The 17,551-nt window shown below is 40.8% G+C and overlaps 2 protein-coding genes across 2 annotated transcripts in view; one reads left to right on the forward strand and one right to left on the reverse strand.

The window, feature by feature from the left end:
- RAI2 (retinoic acid induced 2) overlaps positions 1-4,805 on the reverse strand; it is a 47,788-nt gene extending 42,983 nt beyond the window's left edge. The window contains exon 1 of the mRNA XM_082220892.1: positions 4,740-4,805. The gene's annotated coding sequence lies outside the window, so the exon portion shown is untranslated. The remainder of the gene's footprint in view (positions 1-4,739) is intronic.
- The window catches only part of SCML2 (Scm polycomb group protein like 2), a 161,288-nt gene that overhangs the window by 100,892 nt on the left and 42,845 nt on the right, over positions 1-17,551 (forward strand). The gene's annotated exons all lie outside the window — the stretch shown is intronic.

The following is a 17,551-nucleotide window of genomic DNA, read 5'->3' on the forward strand; positions in this document are numbered from 1 at the left end:
GGGGACCACCAAAAGAATGTCTCACTGGCTGAGGCGGAGCACAGGGAATCAAGTGGTTCTTACATCACATTAGGCCCAAGTTATTTTAAGGTTTTGTGATTTAACACAAGAACCTTGAATCTAGCTTGGTAGCAAACTCGCAGCCACCATGGCTTGCTCAGCCAAGAAGTAGCAGCTCAGAAGCTTTATCTAATATTCATAGCACAAGACATATATTTAGGGAGCTGTTCAGGGAAGCATGAGCCGACTGCATGAGCCAACAATGGCTTCCTTTGCCAGCCAGAAATATGACTGGGACATGGATTCCAATTTACGAGTCAACTGGCCTTCCTGCATCAATTGTAATCTTTCATGGGGGAAAAAACATGTTCTTTCTGAAGAGAGATGCTATAGTGAATTTGCTTATGTATTTAACTGTTTACTGAAGTCAAAGGCAATCCAATTGTCCCCTGGGAAAGCAGTTTCATTTGCCAATGCAGGAAATCATGGACCTGGGCCATTTGGCAATTGCTGTTGTAAAAAAATATAGAGGGGGAAGCTCAGGAATCACAGCCTGTGTGTGATGGTGTATGTGTGAGTGTGTGAGAGAAGTATTTGTGTCAATGAGGTGTTTTCAAGGTGCACTTTTTCTTAGTCACCCATCCATCTTCATAACATACTTGAAACACCATTCTAATGAAACAATTGTCATTGTTTTGGTTGCTCATTTACTATTTCTGCTTTTGTTTTTTAAACACCTCTTTACAAATTGCTGGGAGAGATTTACTTGGAAGGCTAGAATATATATTCTTCTAGATCATCTGGATTTTTGATGCAGCATCAGGAAGCAATTATTTTTTAATAGTGTAGTGAAGCTGGAGTCTTCAAATTAAACCATTTACCATAACTTTTCAAAGAGAATTGTTGCTTGTCATGTCGCAAGTGCTCAGTCATAACAGCTGTTGCTTCCACCAAGCAAAGCCCTATGAAATATTTGTCACCAAATGAATGCCATTACCTAATGGCATGAGTATTACAAGCAAAGGATCACCTCACACAAAGAAGTGAAGAAGGCTTTTGTATTGGTTTGTCCGCCAGCGACAACAGGCTATAGGGCAAGGGTGTGCATCCCCCCCCCCCAGGCTAAATTTGACATTGATATTGAAATTGCCCTCCAAAAAAAGAATCCACCCAATGACGTTCTGATTGATGAAATAAGGCCAGATGATGCCCAGATGGTTTGTCGGTTGACATTGGCCGCCTATACACATCCAAATCACTTCCGTGTGCCTCTGCTGAAAATTTGTGCTGGGCTAATTAGAGTCTGAATTTTGAGATGAGTGAAACTACAGTAAGTGAAAAATACCTTCTCGGTCAGCACACAACTTTCTGAAAAGAAGAGTGTGACAGTAATAATGTGACATCAATAATGGTTAGCTGGCTTACTAATAACAGAATTAGCCCCTACATTACAAATTGAATGATCTCTGCTGTCGCACTTCCAACAGCTTTTTTTTTTTGCAAGACCCCTTGGATGGGCATTACCAAGAGAAGTGACCTGGAAAGGTTTTAAATACAAATAAAAGTAAGCTTTCTAGGGGAACCCCCCAATGGCATAGCATTCAATTATTACAGAGAGGAAGTCAGCCATCTCTCTTTTCAGGCTCACTTTCAAGACTGCCTAGCTATTGTTCACTTTCTTACACACAGACAGACACCTGGCTGATGTCACCTCCAGACAGGGGAGGGCAAGGCAAGGCAAGGCAAGAAAGAGATGCCCCTTTGTGCTAACTGACCAGAAGGATCTCCAGCTATTTACTTTCTGTAGGAACCCATTGCCCTGGCTTATAATACAAAGTGGGTACTTAACTGACGAAGCAAGGGATATTTATGTCACAAAGAAACAGCCCCCTATTCCTGCAAAATCCCGTATTTTCAGCTGTAAAATCAAAAGGCAGGAGGAGTCTCCAAAAACCCATTTAGTCCAACCCCAATCTCATTGCAATGCGTAGGAGAAGCTCCAGTTTTAAACTGCTGCTATTTTATTATTTAGGACACTTATTTATTGGCAATCATTTTTCTAAAGTGATAATTATACACAGCATTTTACCCGATATGTATAAATGGCTCACTGTGAAAAATCTTACATGTAAATTAATGAGAGTTCCATTTCATGGTCTAGATTTGCATTAGTCCATCAGTTTATAATTTCCCCATCCCTGTATATAAAAACCCTTCAAAACCAATGCATGAAATCTCAGAGTATACCGGCACTAGTGAACTGTTATGTGACAGCTCCTACAATCAGCATAGCCTCTAAATGAGTAATATTCATTGCGCCTAGCAGCTAATGTCATGGTGATGGCACATGACATTACATTATGATGCAAATACAGAGTGATCCAAATAGCTCATAATATATCAAACAAATAATGTATGTAAAAACGATCCCAGTAACACATGATATAAATAAATTTGTTATGACTGAAATGATATACAATTTAAATGTCACATCCATTCCTCAAAAATTGAGGCTAGAAGACGGCAACCTTTCGCATGGTGCCCTAATCATCCCTAGGCACATTGTATCTTTATGAATTTATTCCTATATTTCATCAGAGTACATAGCCCAAGCAAAAGAAGCAAGTGACCCATGATCTAAATTTCTTTTTTTTAAATAACATTATAATACAAGGGCAACCCAAATGCAACTTCCTCTGAAAACCCATTCAACTCTTGCAAATCGGTTTGGAATCTTTATCATTACAAATGTCTTTTACTAACATGATGGGTAAGATTAATCAAAGGAGACCAGACAACAAAAAAACTGGGTGAAAACGAAAGCTTCATTCATAGGTTTTACATAGTGCATGTTTACTGCTGACATCTGCATAGAGAAACCAAGTAGGGAAACACAGACACCAAATAACAATGAAGTTCTGGAAACATTGCGAGGATGAAAGGTGCCGGTGGTGTTGCAGTCTTGCCAATTATTGTCTCAGATGGAATGCTCCCTAGATTACTATACAGTGGTACCTCGGGTTACATATGCTTCAGGTTACATACGCTTCAGGTTACAGACTCCGCTAACCCAGAAATATTACCCTGGGTTAATAACTTTGTTTCAGGATGAGAACAAAAATCGTGCTCTGGAGGTGCGGCAGCAGCAGGAGGCCCCATTAGCTAAAGTGGTGCTTCAGGTTAAGAACAGTTTCAGGTTAAGAATGGGCCTCCGGAACGAATGAAGTGCTTAACCCGAGGTACCACTGTAGAAGCATATTCTCTTAACAAAGGCATGATGGGAGTGATTTTCCCACTACAAAATGCTCCTAGAAAAGCCCATCAAGGGTGAAGCTACAGGCACAAAACTCCTGTGTAATCAGAGGAAGAGTGAAAAATAAATAAGTAGATGACGTGGCTATATTCCCCAAACTTTAGATGTTTCGTCTTGGCAGCTTTTGAGAAGTAAATTGAACATTGTGAATTAGAAAAAGCTGCACATGTAACTGTCACTTAGAGAATCTGGCGTTTGTTCAGTGTTGTTAACTAGAACTTCTTGAGGGCATGAATAAGCAATTTCTCATTGGTGTGTGTGTGTGTGTGTGTGTGTGTGTGTGAGAGAGAGAGAGAGAGAGAGAGAGAGAGAGAGAGAGAGATTCACTTCCATTGTGCCAGGAGGGTATTTTTAGACTGACTCGCAGTTGCTATATTACTGAAATAAGAAGGGTAGGCTTCCACAATTTTAGCTGCTTTTTAAATATAATCTCTTCTTTGGTGTGGCCTTTCAAAATGATCATGGACAATATACGTGCTCTCTTGTCTCTCTCTCTCCATTATTTAAACCAATCATAAAGAGCATCCCTAAGAGCAGGGAAAACCTTCAACCATAACTACTAAGGACTGGAATTCTTTGGAGACAAAAGACTGGAAACTGCAAAGAAAACAAAACTGCTTTTGTTTGCTTTGCTGGTGTGTTAAATCTGTTGCAAATGGAGCATAAAGGTTGTCATATAACCTCAAAATGAGCAGCTCTTTGGCTTGTTTTTTTTTAAAAAAGAGCATTAAAGTACATTAGCTTTGTGTTGCCTGCTGACTACACAGCAAGAATAAGCACATACATAAAAACATTAAAATTGAATCATATAGACCATAGGTTAATTTCATAGAACAGACTCCAGACACAGTTGTCATAGTACCATCATAAGCAGCTGCCTCCTTGTTGGAAAAACTGGTGCACCATTAATACAAAAGCTGCAAATGCTACAGAGGTCAGAAATCCCAATAGGACAGAGGGAAGGAGGTGGTTTTTGAGGTATACCGAGATGAAGCGATTGAGGGTCACAGAATTAAAACTAGAATCAGCAGTTCTGCCCAGAAGGCTGTCAGTAAATGTTGAAGCTCTAGTGCAAGGCAGTCCAGCCTCTCATACCAAGTGGGCTACAAGAGCACTTCCACACAGAACCCAGGGCAGGGGGCGCACACTGAATTACATTTCCATCTTTAGGGAAGTTTTTAATGTGTGACATTTTAATATATTTTTAATATTTGTTGGAAGCCTCCCAGAGTGGCTGGGGAAACCCAGCCAAATGGGTGGGGTACAAATAAATCATCATCATCATCATCACATAAATTAAAGTGTTTGCAATATAGTTAATATCAGTGTTTTTCTTTTTTAGCTGTTCCTGAGCAAGAACTATATTTTTGGTTCACTTTCGTACAGACAGAACAAAGGCTAGTTGGGGTTGTTTTGAAATATTTACCTTGGGCGGAGCAAATATGAAGGATGGCATAGGACGTAGGTGAAGCATTGACATGTCTTCGTATACATGATCTTAAGCCTAAGGAATGATGTTAGAAAACATTTCCAGATATATCACTTTTGGATTTTCTTGACTATAAACAACACGAGCCTGGGTAGTATTAGGTATGCCTAACCCCTTTGATTTTAATAGGGACCACTAACTCTGGATAGGATTGGGCTGAAGGGGCTTAATAATAATAATGTCCTTTTCCAAGGTAATAAATAATAGTGTCTTTTTCTAAATTTTGTGGATGTTGGATGGTAGAAATTGAACGCTTCTTTTGTGAGACATTTCCTTTTTGGAATGCACATTTTGCAGTTTAACTAAACTTGATTGAAAATGCTCTGCATATTGCTTGTTTTATTCTCCCAAGATGGAAAAAATAATAAAGTTTTATTAAAAAGAGATATCTATACAGGATCGGGATGGGGCCTGCAATCTCTCTCTCTTGCCTTGACACACAGATGTTATCAGACTGGCTGGCTAAGTGAGCATTCTTGGCTTGCGCCCAAACAGGCCCTCCTCCCTTCTTCCCTTTGCCCTATGGATGCAACATCTTCCATATAAGAAAAACCTTAACATCTCGCAAGGAAGTGTGAATATAACAGTGGGAGGTGAGCAGGGTGCATGCTCTCTTCCAGCACAAAGCAGCATGGTTCCCTTATTTAATTAACTTGCACCTGCTGTCTTATTTCCAAGGTCTGTGCCTATTTTGCGCTACAGACCAACTGGCAGGCTGCAAGGTCACATTACAAAAGCATGCCCCAATCAGAGAAATACGGCAAAGCTTGTCTTTCCAGGTCTTGTCATTGTGTTGCTTATAATGTACATGTGTGTGTGTGTGTGTGTGTAAAAGAAATAAGCTGGCAAAAGAAGGGACCTTGCATTCCAAATCCTAAATTCAACTGTTGAATTGCAGTGTGTTAAACCTCTTACTACAATAACTTAACTGAAGGCTGAAGGCTGCATGTTGATTTTAAAAATACAGTGGTACCTCAGGTTACATACGCTTCAGGTTACAGACTCCGCTAACCCAGAAATATTACCTCAGGTTAAGAACTTTGCTTCAGGATGAGAACAGAAATCGCATGGCGGTGGCGGGAGGCCCCATTAGCGAAAGTGGTGCTTCAGGTTAAGAACAGTTTCAGGTTAAGAACAGACCTCCAGAACGAATTAAGTTCTTAACCCGAGGTACCACTGTAAAATAAAATAAAGGTCTTATTCATGTACCATCATCTTCAGGCCGCAATCCCATGCACCAAGAGTAGAGAACATTTGTCCTTCCAAATGTTGCTGAACCACAACTCCCATCATCCCTAGCAAATATGACCAACTGGGGATTCAAGGAAGTGCAATGAGTGCCCATTACAAATTGGCTGCCATAGGACATGACATAAAGACTGCCACATCTTAAAAAAAGGAAGAAAAAAGGCAGACCACAAAATGAGGCAGGCATGACCCTGCCCCTCACCCCTTCAACTGGGGGGGAGGCAATTACATCTGCTGCCACCCTGTTCACTCACAGAGAAAAGCTCTTTGCATCTCTCCTCTATTCAGAACAGATGGGTGGGTGGGCATCAAATCCTGGCATCCAATGAAATGTGAGCTTATTGAAGGGAGCTGTTCAGCGTAGGTGAGGCTGAAGCAGTGTAAACAGGAACTGAGCAGAAGAAGCAAACTCTTCTGTATTGTGGATTTTTAAAGAAAATATTTACAGTGGTACCTCGGGTTGCCATACGCTTCAGGTTACATACGCTTCAGGTTACAGATTCTGCTAACCCAGAAATAGTGCTTCAGGTTAAGAACTTTGTTTCCGGGGGGCCACTAGGGGCGCATCAGAAGATGGCTGACAATAACATCTCTCCGACCCACACGAGGTAATTAAGAGGCTGTGATGGGAGTAAACAGCCTCCCGCCCCCCCAAGCGTGTGGGGGGGGGGACTGCCCTTGCCTGCTGTGCCCTATACCACCCCCGAATTTGAGGGGGTGGGGGCACTAGGCAGAAAGCCCTTGTGCGGATTTCGGCGCTCCTGGACGCTGTCTCTGATTCGCGCCTCTAGCTGCAGCAACTTCAAAAGAAACAATTAGGAGGAAGCTAATGCACATATTTCAAGGAAGAATGGGGAGTAAAGACTGCTAACTGAAGAGATCTCTGAGAAACAAGACGGGTCGGAGGAACAGGAATAAATCATGAGAAGACACACCAAGGCTCGGTATGTTCGGCAACGGGACTGGATGGGGGAGGGGAAAAAACTTTCCTTTCTTTCTTTTTTTTTTTTTTAAATTTTTTTTTTTTTTATTGAAAAACTTTATTGCAATCAGGTATACTTTCTCATACAAAAGTGATTGTATCGTAAAAAAAAAAAATACAATACAAATAGCACATTAAAACACATGCTTCTAAAAAAGAGGAATAACAAAAAAAAAGTAGAGAAAGAAAAAGAAAAAAGAAAAAAAAAAAAAAACCAAACATCACAAAGTAAACCACTTTCAATCATTCCCTTACATACAGTTGACTTCCATTAACCTCAGCTTTGGGTTAAATATTCTACATTTATCATCTGCAGTTATTTTCATTTATCTTTATATGTCGAAGGAGTTAAGCATCATCTACTGTTAAGTTATTAATTCTCAAATTAATCTCAAGGTAGCTTATGAATTTAGACCATTCTTCTATCTTTTTTATCGGTTTATCTCGCCTAATATATTGTGTAAGTCTCGCCAATTCCAGGTATTGATATACTTTCTCCTGCCATTCTCTCATTGTAGGTATTTCTGGAGATTTCCAATTCTTTGCTATTAGAATTCTCGCAGCGGTGGTGGCGTATTGGAAGAAAGTCTGATCTGTCTTTTTTATCTCTTCTCCTATCATCCCTAGGAGGAACGCTTCAGGCTTCTTGGGAAAGTTATACTTCAAAATTTTCTTTAACTCCTCATAAACTTGACCCCAGAAACCCTTCACTTCCTCACAGGTCCACCAGATATGGAGGAAAGTCCCCACCTTATCTTTACATCTCCAGCAGGTATTATCTGCTGTTCTATACATTCTCCCTAGTCTTGCTGGGGTCAGATACCAGCGGTACATCATCTTATACATATTCTCACGTAAGTCAGCACATACGGTAAATCTCATCCCTTTTTTCCATAATATTTGCCATTTGTCATATCCTATCTCATATCCTAGATCTTTGTTCCATTTAATCATTACTTCTTTAATTAACACTTCTTTATTTTCACTTTCCAGCAATTGCCTATACATCTTAGACAGTAATTTGCTATTACTCTCCATAATCTCGGTTTGGTATCTTGATTTATTTTCTCCCATACCTATTCTCTTATGTTCCCTCCATATTGCACTAACTTGGTGAAGGTGGAACCAATCCTTAATCTTCTCTTTCAATTCATCCTGTGTTCTTAATTTCCACCCTTCTTCTGTTTTAATTAATAAATCCTCATAAGTCCATCTTTTACCGGTCATATTTAATTTCTTTATTTTAATGATATCCACGGGTGAAAGCCACCAGGGAGTATTTTGTTCAATCACATTTTTCTTCCTGTTCCAAACTTCTATGAGTGATCCCCTAATTATATGGTTAGTAAATCCTCTATGGACCTTGTCCTTTCCCTGCCAAAGGTAGGCATGCCACCCAAATCTTAAATCAAACCCTTCCAGGTCTAATAGATCAGTATCTTTCAGGGAGGCCCAGTCCTTTATCCATAGTAGGCATGCCGCCTCATAATAGAGCCTTAGGTTCGGTACGCCAAAACCCCCTCTTTCCCTAGCATCCATCAAATATTTAAGTTTCACCCTGGGTTTCTTCTCTTGCCAAATGTATTTGGTCAGGGTCTTTTGCCAATTTTTAAAGCAGGTGGTGCCTTTTATGACTGGCAAGTTCTGGAACAGGAATAGCAATCTCGGGAGGATACACATCTTAATCGATTCCATCCTCCCGGTCCAAGATAGATTCAATCTACGCCAGATGTTCATATCTTTCTTAATTTCCTTCCATAATTTATTGTAATTATCCTCAACCAAATTAATATTCTTTGGGGACAACCAAATTCCCAGATATTTCACCTTATTTACTACTTTAATATTCACCTGTTGTTCTAACTGTGTTCTTTCTTGTGCGGTAAGGTTCTTTGTTAGTATTTTAGTTTTCCCCCTATTTAGCTTGAATCCGGATAATTTGCCATACTCTTCCAAAAGTTCTATCGCCTTACTGGTGGTTTCAGATGGGTTCTCGAGGAAAAAGACTAGGTCATCTGCGTAAGCTTTTAATTTGTACTCTTTCTCTCCAATTCTTATACCCTTAATGCTCGGGGTCGTTCTTATTTTATTTGCGACTGTTTCTAACACCAAAATAAACAATAAGGGTGACAAAGGGCAGCCCTGCCTTGTACCTTTCATAATCGGAAAATACTTAGTCAAATTATTATTAACAATCAACCTGGCCTGCTGCTCTTTATAGATTGCCCTGATACCCTTCAGATAGGGGCCTCTTATACCCACCTTGTCGAGTTTTTGTAGCAGGAATTCCCAAGACACACAGTCAAAAGCTTTTTCTGCATCGACAAAGATAAGGGCCGCTGGGACATCTGGTCTTGCCTCTAAAAACTCCATAATATCTAATACATGCCGGACGTTGTCTCTCAATTGTCTACCCGGTAAGAATCCCACTTGGTCTCTATGTATATATCTATTTAGTAATTTTTTGAGTCTGCTTGCCATAATGTCTGCGAAGATCTTATAGTCGCAATTTAATAATGAGATTGGCCTATAATTTTTTAAATCTGTCTTTTCGCTTTCGGTCTTAGGGACTAATGTAATATACGCCTCCTTCCAGGAGCTAGGAATCCTCCCTTCTCGGAGAGTATTATTAATTACCTCCGTTAGTACCGGCACTAATAGATCTATCATTTTTTTATAATATTTTGCCGGTAGGCCATCCGGACCGGGGGACTTCCCGTTCTTCATTTTATTAATAGCGTCCCGGACCTCTTTTACAGACACCGCATTATTTAGATATATACAGTCCTCTTCCGTAATGAATTTCCTTTCTTCTCGATTTAGATAGTTCTCTATTTCTACACTGCTCTCTTCTCCTTTTTCATACAGCTTTTCAAAGAAGGCAACAAACCTGTTTTCAATATCCTCTGGATCTTCTATTACCCTTTCATCTATTATAAGTTTATTAATCACATTTTGTTTCCTTCTTTTCCTAAGCTGCCAAGCAAGTAACTTCCCCATTTTATTTGCCGACTCAAAATATTTCTGTCTCGTAAATTTAATTTTCTGTTCTACCTCTAGATTCAGAATAGCTGAGTATTGGGACCGCAGCACCCTCACCGTTTGATTGGTTATTTCGTCCGTCGGATCTAAAGCAAGTCTTCTTTCATAGTCTCTCAATTGTGCTAAAATATCATCCTTCTTTTTTTCCCTTAACTTCTTTCTATAGCTATTTTGTTGTATTAGAAAGCCCCTTAGGACGGCCTTACCAGCATCCCAAACCAGCTCTATTGGGGTATCTCTATTTAGATTCATCTCCAAATAATCTCTCAAAGTTTTTTTTGCCATATCCAGTACTTCCTCATTTTCAAATAAATATTCGTTCATCCTCCACCTGAGCTGCCCTTTCAATTCGTTTTTAATTTCCAAGGTCAAGGGGCAGTGATCCGACAGGGTCCTGGGTAATATCTCACATCTCTTAACTCTCCATACCATAGCCCTGGTCACCCATATCTGGTCGATCCTACCCCAGCTCTGGTGTGGCTCTGAGTAATGAGTGAACTGTTTTGTTGTGGGGTTCCGATGCCTCCAGATGTCAATTAGATCTAAATTTTCCACTAACTCATTAAATGAGTTAGGGAGCTTCCCCCTGTTTACGTTCCTTTGGTTCTCACTTCTATCTATACTCGGTATTGGGACCCCGTTCCAATCTCCCAACAAAATTAACTTATACGGTTCCAATTCCAACAACATACTTTCTAATTTTCCAAAGAACTCAGTTCTGTTTGTATTTGGTGCATAGACCGACACCACGTTAATTCTTTCCCCTCTAAAATTTAATTGAATACCTAGTATTCTACCTTCTTCATCTTTACAGATTAGTCTTGGTTCCCACCTTTCTTTAGCATAGATTACCACTCCTTTTTTTTTGTTTACCTCCGAGTTTACAAATTCCATTCCTAAGTTTTTATTCACCAAAATATGTTTATGTCTCTCTGCAATATGGGTTTCCTGAAAACAAATTACATCGTATTTTTTATTTCTCAAAACTTTTTGGATTTTATTCCTTTTAATTTTCTCATTCAACCCATTCACGTTCCATGATAAAAATTTTAAGGTATCCAACATTGTCTTAGTTCCCTAACTGCTTTACCTCAAATCAAAATTCAAGTTAAAAACCGATGCCTTTGCTTCCTAGGAACCCCTCCTCTTCAACCGCCCCTTCTCCCACTGCGGCTTCTTCATCTTCATCTCCAGAGTCTAACCCCCTCTCTCCTTGGCCTTTCACACTTCCCTCCCTCTCTTCCTTCCTCTCTCGCCCATTCCCTCTCACCTCTTCTTTACTTCGTACTCTATATTCTGTCCTTCCTAACTCTTTTTCATATCTTCTTAGAAACTTCTCTGTTTCTTGTATGTCCATTAGTTTAAATTTCTTATCTTTATAAAAGAAAGAAATCCCCTCTGGGAACTCCCATCTATATTCTATTCCATTTCTCTTTAGAGCCGCGACCACTTGTCTGTAGCCCTCTCTTTTTCTTAATAATCTAATTGGAATCTCTTTATAAATGATAATGGGCCTCCCTTCAATTCTAAGTTTGTTACGGTAACTCGTCCTTAATATTAAATTTCTCATTTCAAGGGAATTGAATATCACCAGACAGTCTCCCAAAAATTTGTTAGTTTTTAGATGCTGGGGTCTAGACATTCTAAATGCATTATCGATCGTTAAAGCTACCTCTTCCTCTGCCAAACCCAACCAATTAGAGAGCTCCTTAGTCATTTTCTTTCTTACATCTTCATTTCTTTCTTCTACCACCCCTCTGAATTTTAAGTGGAGCTGCTTTTGTCGCATGTCGGCCATAGCAAGGTTATCCCAAATCTTGTCCTGTGCCTTATTTATTTCGCCCAACTCCTCCCTCATCCTCCCCGTTTCTCTTTTCTGTTCCCTCATTTCTTTCTGTAATTTCTTATTGGACTCCTCAATCATTTTGGATTTTACTGACAGATCTTGAATTTTGGATGAGAGTTCTCCTACTGCCTCCTCTATTTTTTTGTCAATCAGGTCTTGCATATCCCCTAGCTTGTTTTCCATATGTGTTTCATTTTGTTTAAATTCTTCCTTTATTTTGATCCATAAGCTATCTAGATCTTTAATCTCCTCCTGACGCGATGCCTTTCTTTCTCCTGGGGTCCCGCCCATTCTCTTAAGGTCCTTCCCCTCCTTCCCCATCATTCTTTATAACACTCCCCCCTCCCAACCCTTCCTCCTTTCCTCTCAAGGAGCGTTCACCCGGGATAACCTATAATGAATCTAATCTGGCAGTACCTTCTGCCCCTGTATATAAACACCTAAGCACATAAACACCTAAGCACATGAACACGTATCAGCATATATGGGCCCTGGCGAGGCCGCAATTCCCCGGGATACTCTCTTAACTACAAGAAATGTAGGGATGCAAAAGATAAGGGGAGAGAAAAGGGAAAACCGTGGGGAAGATGCCAATCCAGAAAATGGCGCTTAGTCACTTAATCCGCTCACAGGCCTTGACCTTCTCTTTTGCTTCTCTTAGTCCTCTCCAGGTCCTTTACCTGCTCTCACCTGCGTCCCACTCAACATCCAATAAGAGGAGAAGGAGAGAAAGGAGAAAGGGTAGAAGGTCAGGGGAAGGGTAGGTTTGCTCTTAAACGCGTAGTTGTCCTGCACCGTTTCTCCCCCAATACATTCAAGCTCAGTCCTGGTTAATATACACCGACGCTTCGAAAGCTTCCGACACTCCTCATTCAGACCCAGTCGCTGAAGAGTGCTCTGTATGGTTGGTTAGGCTCAATGCCTAGTTTCTCCGTTAAAAGCCAGCTTCTTAAAATGGCTTAGAGTAGCACCCAAATCAGCTGTTGGCGTCACTGCTTGGAATGTCTTTTATATGACTCAGGTCGCAAATCACATATCAAACCCTTGCCGCATCTCCCTTGTCGTGTTCTTACCAACTTATCTGGATATATGTCCGCAAGGGAGTCAATAGCATTGAAGAAAAGAAAAGTCAAGAAAAACAACAACGTAACCAAAAGAAGGAGCCTCTCCGGAGGACTTAAAAGAAGCGTTAATCACAGTTTATGTCCCAAGAGTAGCGTTGAACTTGTTTAGTATACCTTAGTAGCGTCCGTATAGGCGTTGTGTTTATCTAGTGTAGTAGTTTAATATAGTCAATAAAAATCCTTGTGGTCTATATTTATTCTCAGTTCGGTTCTAACTCATTCAGTCAGACTGATTACTAACCTCCTCACTCCTGCGACTCTCTTTCTGCGCCATCTTGACTCCGCTGCTGAAGAAAATCCCGAAATAGCAAACAAAAGTTTAAAAAAAATACCCAGACGTCTCCTAGCTTCTCACCAACTGCGCGCTTAACTAGTAAGCGCTTTGAGCAAAGAAGAACCTTTTCTCACACTGGAGACCCCGTTCTATCTCAAGAGAATTCCAACGCTTTCGCAGTTGAAGCTCCAGGCGTTTCGCTGTGGAATCGGCACTTCCCAATTTGCGCTGGCGGTCGCCGATCTTTCACGCTCTCTCTGTCTTTGCCAGAAAGGCTAAGACGACCGCGTCCACGCTGCGGGTTGCCTCACCCCCAAGGGTTCCCCCCCTGAGGTTTCGGGGGTGCGCTGCGCCCTTGCGTCTCCCCCACACTTCCACAGCGCCCAGAAAGCCGAGAGCTAGCTTTCTGCGCTTCCTCACTGCTCGCGTCCGGAACCGGAAGTCCACAAAAAAAAAAACAAAAAAAACTTTCCTTTCTTTTCTCTATGTGATTAACCAAGAATCCCCCCCCCCAAGTCACAAGTCAGAAATGCCGTTTAAATGACTTAAGCTGAGGATTTAAGTCTGTATGGAGATAATTTTCTAACCAAAGCATGTTTTAAGGAGATTGTGGAAAGTATAAGAGCTTTGGAATGACGCAGCAAAAAATAGCATCGCCATTTTGGCAAGTTCTGTCGAAAGACTTATGTCTGGGAGGAGGAATAGATCTGTTTTCAAATTGTGGGTGAGCCTCCTCAGAGGGACTAAAGAAGGCGACAGATTTGCAAGACTAATGATGGAAAGAGTGCTTTTATTTATGAAAGTGATGATATATGGAAACCATCTTGACATGATGATTGGACGAACGAAAAAATTCACACAGGATTATAACAGGAGATTATCAGAAGAGATCATAAAGAAAAAAAGAAAAATATACGAACAAGACGAGATGTGGGAACAGCAAGATAGGACTGGATAGAATTATGAACATTATTTGGACAGATTTGTGGATATTAAGGCAGGAGCTGGAAGATGATTGGAATCCCCTTCGGAACTTGAAATATGGGTCCCCCCAACAAAAAAAATTAATATTCGGCTTTGTAATTCGGAATTTATGTGATGTGATTTGATTTGATTGGTCGGTTAATAATTTTTTTAAAAAAAGAACTTTGCTTCAGGATAAGAACAGAAATCGTGCTCCAGCAGCGCGGCGGCAGCAGGAGGCCCCATTAGCTAAAGTGGTGCTTCAGGTTAAGAACAGTTTCAGGTTAAGAACGGACCTCTAGAATGAATTAAGTACTTAACCCGACATACCACTGCACTGCAATTTTTCACAGATGCCAAAGGAGGTACTGATGGGCACCCTCGTACCCACGGGCACCATGTTGACAACCCTGGATATACAAGGTTCAGAAGAATTTCAGACCACTCCTTAAAGTGCTTGAATTCAACTGCCCTTTTTTGGTTATCATCGGTGTATTATTACATCCAGTTATTTGATCTCTTTTTTCTGGAAACGTATGTGAAAGTACACGACTCTCATATCGCAGCAGCATCAAGTTGCTAATAGTAGCCAATTGCAGAAATCTCTAATTTAGGAAGAGTGAAGTTAGAGCCAAACTGCCTTACAATCAAATTATGTTAGCCATTCTTCAAAGTACATGGAGAACACGAAACATCAGAGGATGTGCTGGGGACAGTTAATGACATTATAAAAATTACTATAAATATCATTTGAAATCACATCAAATACGATATATCAAATGCATTAACGCAGCAGATGCATTTTGTGCCGGGGGAGTAAAGAAAGATAGTCCTATGGATGTGTGATACCATGAAATTACATTTGCATAATAGAAAGTGAATGTTCCCTTCCAGAGCTCAGTAGTAAAGCCTTCATATAGTCAATAATGAACAATGATGCTTTCGAAGCGGAATCTACAACATCATCCCATGCATCCTCTGGGGCAAATGCCACTTAAATTCCCAAAGAAGTGTATTTAAGATTGTAGGCTTTTGTGTCGCACCATTTCCTCATTAGCACTAGATGAACAATTTGCAATAACAAACCTATTAAACAATATTCCTTTTTACCAGTATCAATGGCGAAAAGCAATTTCCTTACACTTGTGTAAATTGTTGTATGAAGTGATTATGTAATTGGGGACAGTGGGGGTGGGAATCAGACACCTAGGACTGATGCCTTGATGCATCTTCATTCATTCATTCAGTCCGGTTTCTGTCCTGGTTTTGGGACCAAGACGCCTCTGGTTGCCCTAACAAATGATCTCCGTAGACAACTGGATCGAGGCGGGTCAGGACTGCTGTTCCTTTTAGATTTGTCAGCAGCCTTTGACATGGTCGATCATGATCTTTTGGACCACCGCCTCGCAGACGTGGGCATACAGGGCATAGCCCCTAACTGGCTGTGCTCTTTTATCTCTGGTTGGGGACAGAGATAAAAAATTGAATTATTAATTCAGTTAAGGACACATTTGGAAACAGATGAGATGGAAAATTTGATCCATGGTGAACTTGAGAGAGGAATGCACCTCAGCAAACCACAGTCTTTATTTTCATTACTTGCTTAGGACTCCTGGTAGTGAATAACTACTTTTTCATAAATAAATAAATACATAAATAAATAAATAGTTTGCATAATCTATGTAGATGTGCACAGAGTTGTCGTGCACACAGACAAGCAAAGGAATGAATTCACAGGTAGATCTACTAATGCCATTTGGGTTAGTGGTGAAACTCTTGACCACAATCCTAGACAGCCACATCAGAGGCAGAGAAGAACACACGTTTAGAAGTGTTTTTCAAAAGTATTTCACCTATAGCGCACCTATAGCAGACCAAAGCCTTCCTGGCTGCCTTTCCTCTAAACACAGACTTGCCTATCCAGTCGGGAGAATGGATGCAGCAAAAAAATTATATAAAACCATGGGATGCAAATATGTATCTTCTCTCCCCCCCCCCATTGTCTAGATGGCAGCCACTATGGACAAGGGACATCCACGTTTATTGGAGTACCACATCCGTAAGAATTCCCTGGCTACCCGCCTTGTGTGGAATACACTATACAAAGCCTACACTGCATTCTTCTGGTGCGTTAAGACACTAGGTTTGACATTATTATTTTTAAAAACCCTGTCTTTATTGCAATCTCCTTGTTCACTCTAGTGCTCTACAAAGGTCACCCGCTCCCTAGTCAGCTTGATAATAAGGATCTGTAAATCAATATTTATTTGACGCTGCACTGATTTCCTCTTAGGCATTATGTCCATGCTGTTAATCCATATTGATGTTTTTGCTGCAGTAAAGGCCGGTTTAAAACAGCAGTATGTGCAGACTGAGAGCAGCACAGCTACAAATGCAGCTATCGATAAAAGTGCATTACATGTTTAGCCAGAACTCTGAGGTCAGAGATGAATGAACAGGAGACATTTCACTAGAACTCTCCATATTTGTTGGTTGGTAGGTAGGTACCGGTAGATCACAGTACAGTGGTACCTCAGGTTAAGTACTTAATTCGTTCCGGAGGTCCGTTCTTAATCTGAAACTGTTCTTAACCTGAAGCACCACTTTAGCTAATAGGGCCTCCTGCTGCTGCCGTGCCGCCAGAGCCCGATTTCTGTTCTTATGTTCTTATCCTGAAGCAAAGTTCTTAACCTGAAGCACTATATCTGGGTTAGCAGAGTGTGTAACCTGAAGCGTATGTAACCTGAAGCATATGTAACCCCAGGTACCACTGTAGTCTGTTCTTACTTTCCTTCCTGACAGTTCAGTGGGTGCATATGGGTTTCCTTAACAGTCAATTACAGACCTGGGGAACTACTCTGGATTTTTAGCGTCTCCGTGTGGGATTCACTAGCAGACAAAGACCAAGTATCAGGAGCCAGGATGATTTGTGACCAGTCAGGAGGCTGAAATTCTGCCATCACTTGGCAGCAATGGAATCCATTATGAAACCTGAAGAATATGGTGAGTCACATTGGGATCTGACCTCACCTTGAAAAGGATCTTTTTATCTATAGCTCCCAGCCATGCAGTGGCAATCCAAGATTTCTTAAAGACAGGCCATTTCCAGACATTGGGTTGAAACAAATATTACGTTTTGATGCTGTGCTCATACTCTGCCTGCTTCCAGATTGTCTGATGCGCAAGGAGGGTTGCCACCCATCCCTAGAAAAACGTGATTGTCCTTTTTGAGAGAAAAGTGTCCCTTGTCCTGTTGGGTGCCTTTTTCAC

Source organism: Podarcis vaucheri, assembly GCF_965113315.1.
Source record: "Podarcis vaucheri genome assembly, chromosome: 4".
In the NCBI taxonomy this organism is placed as follows: domain Eukaryota; kingdom Metazoa; phylum Chordata; class Lepidosauria; order Squamata; family Lacertidae; genus Podarcis; species Podarcis vaucheri.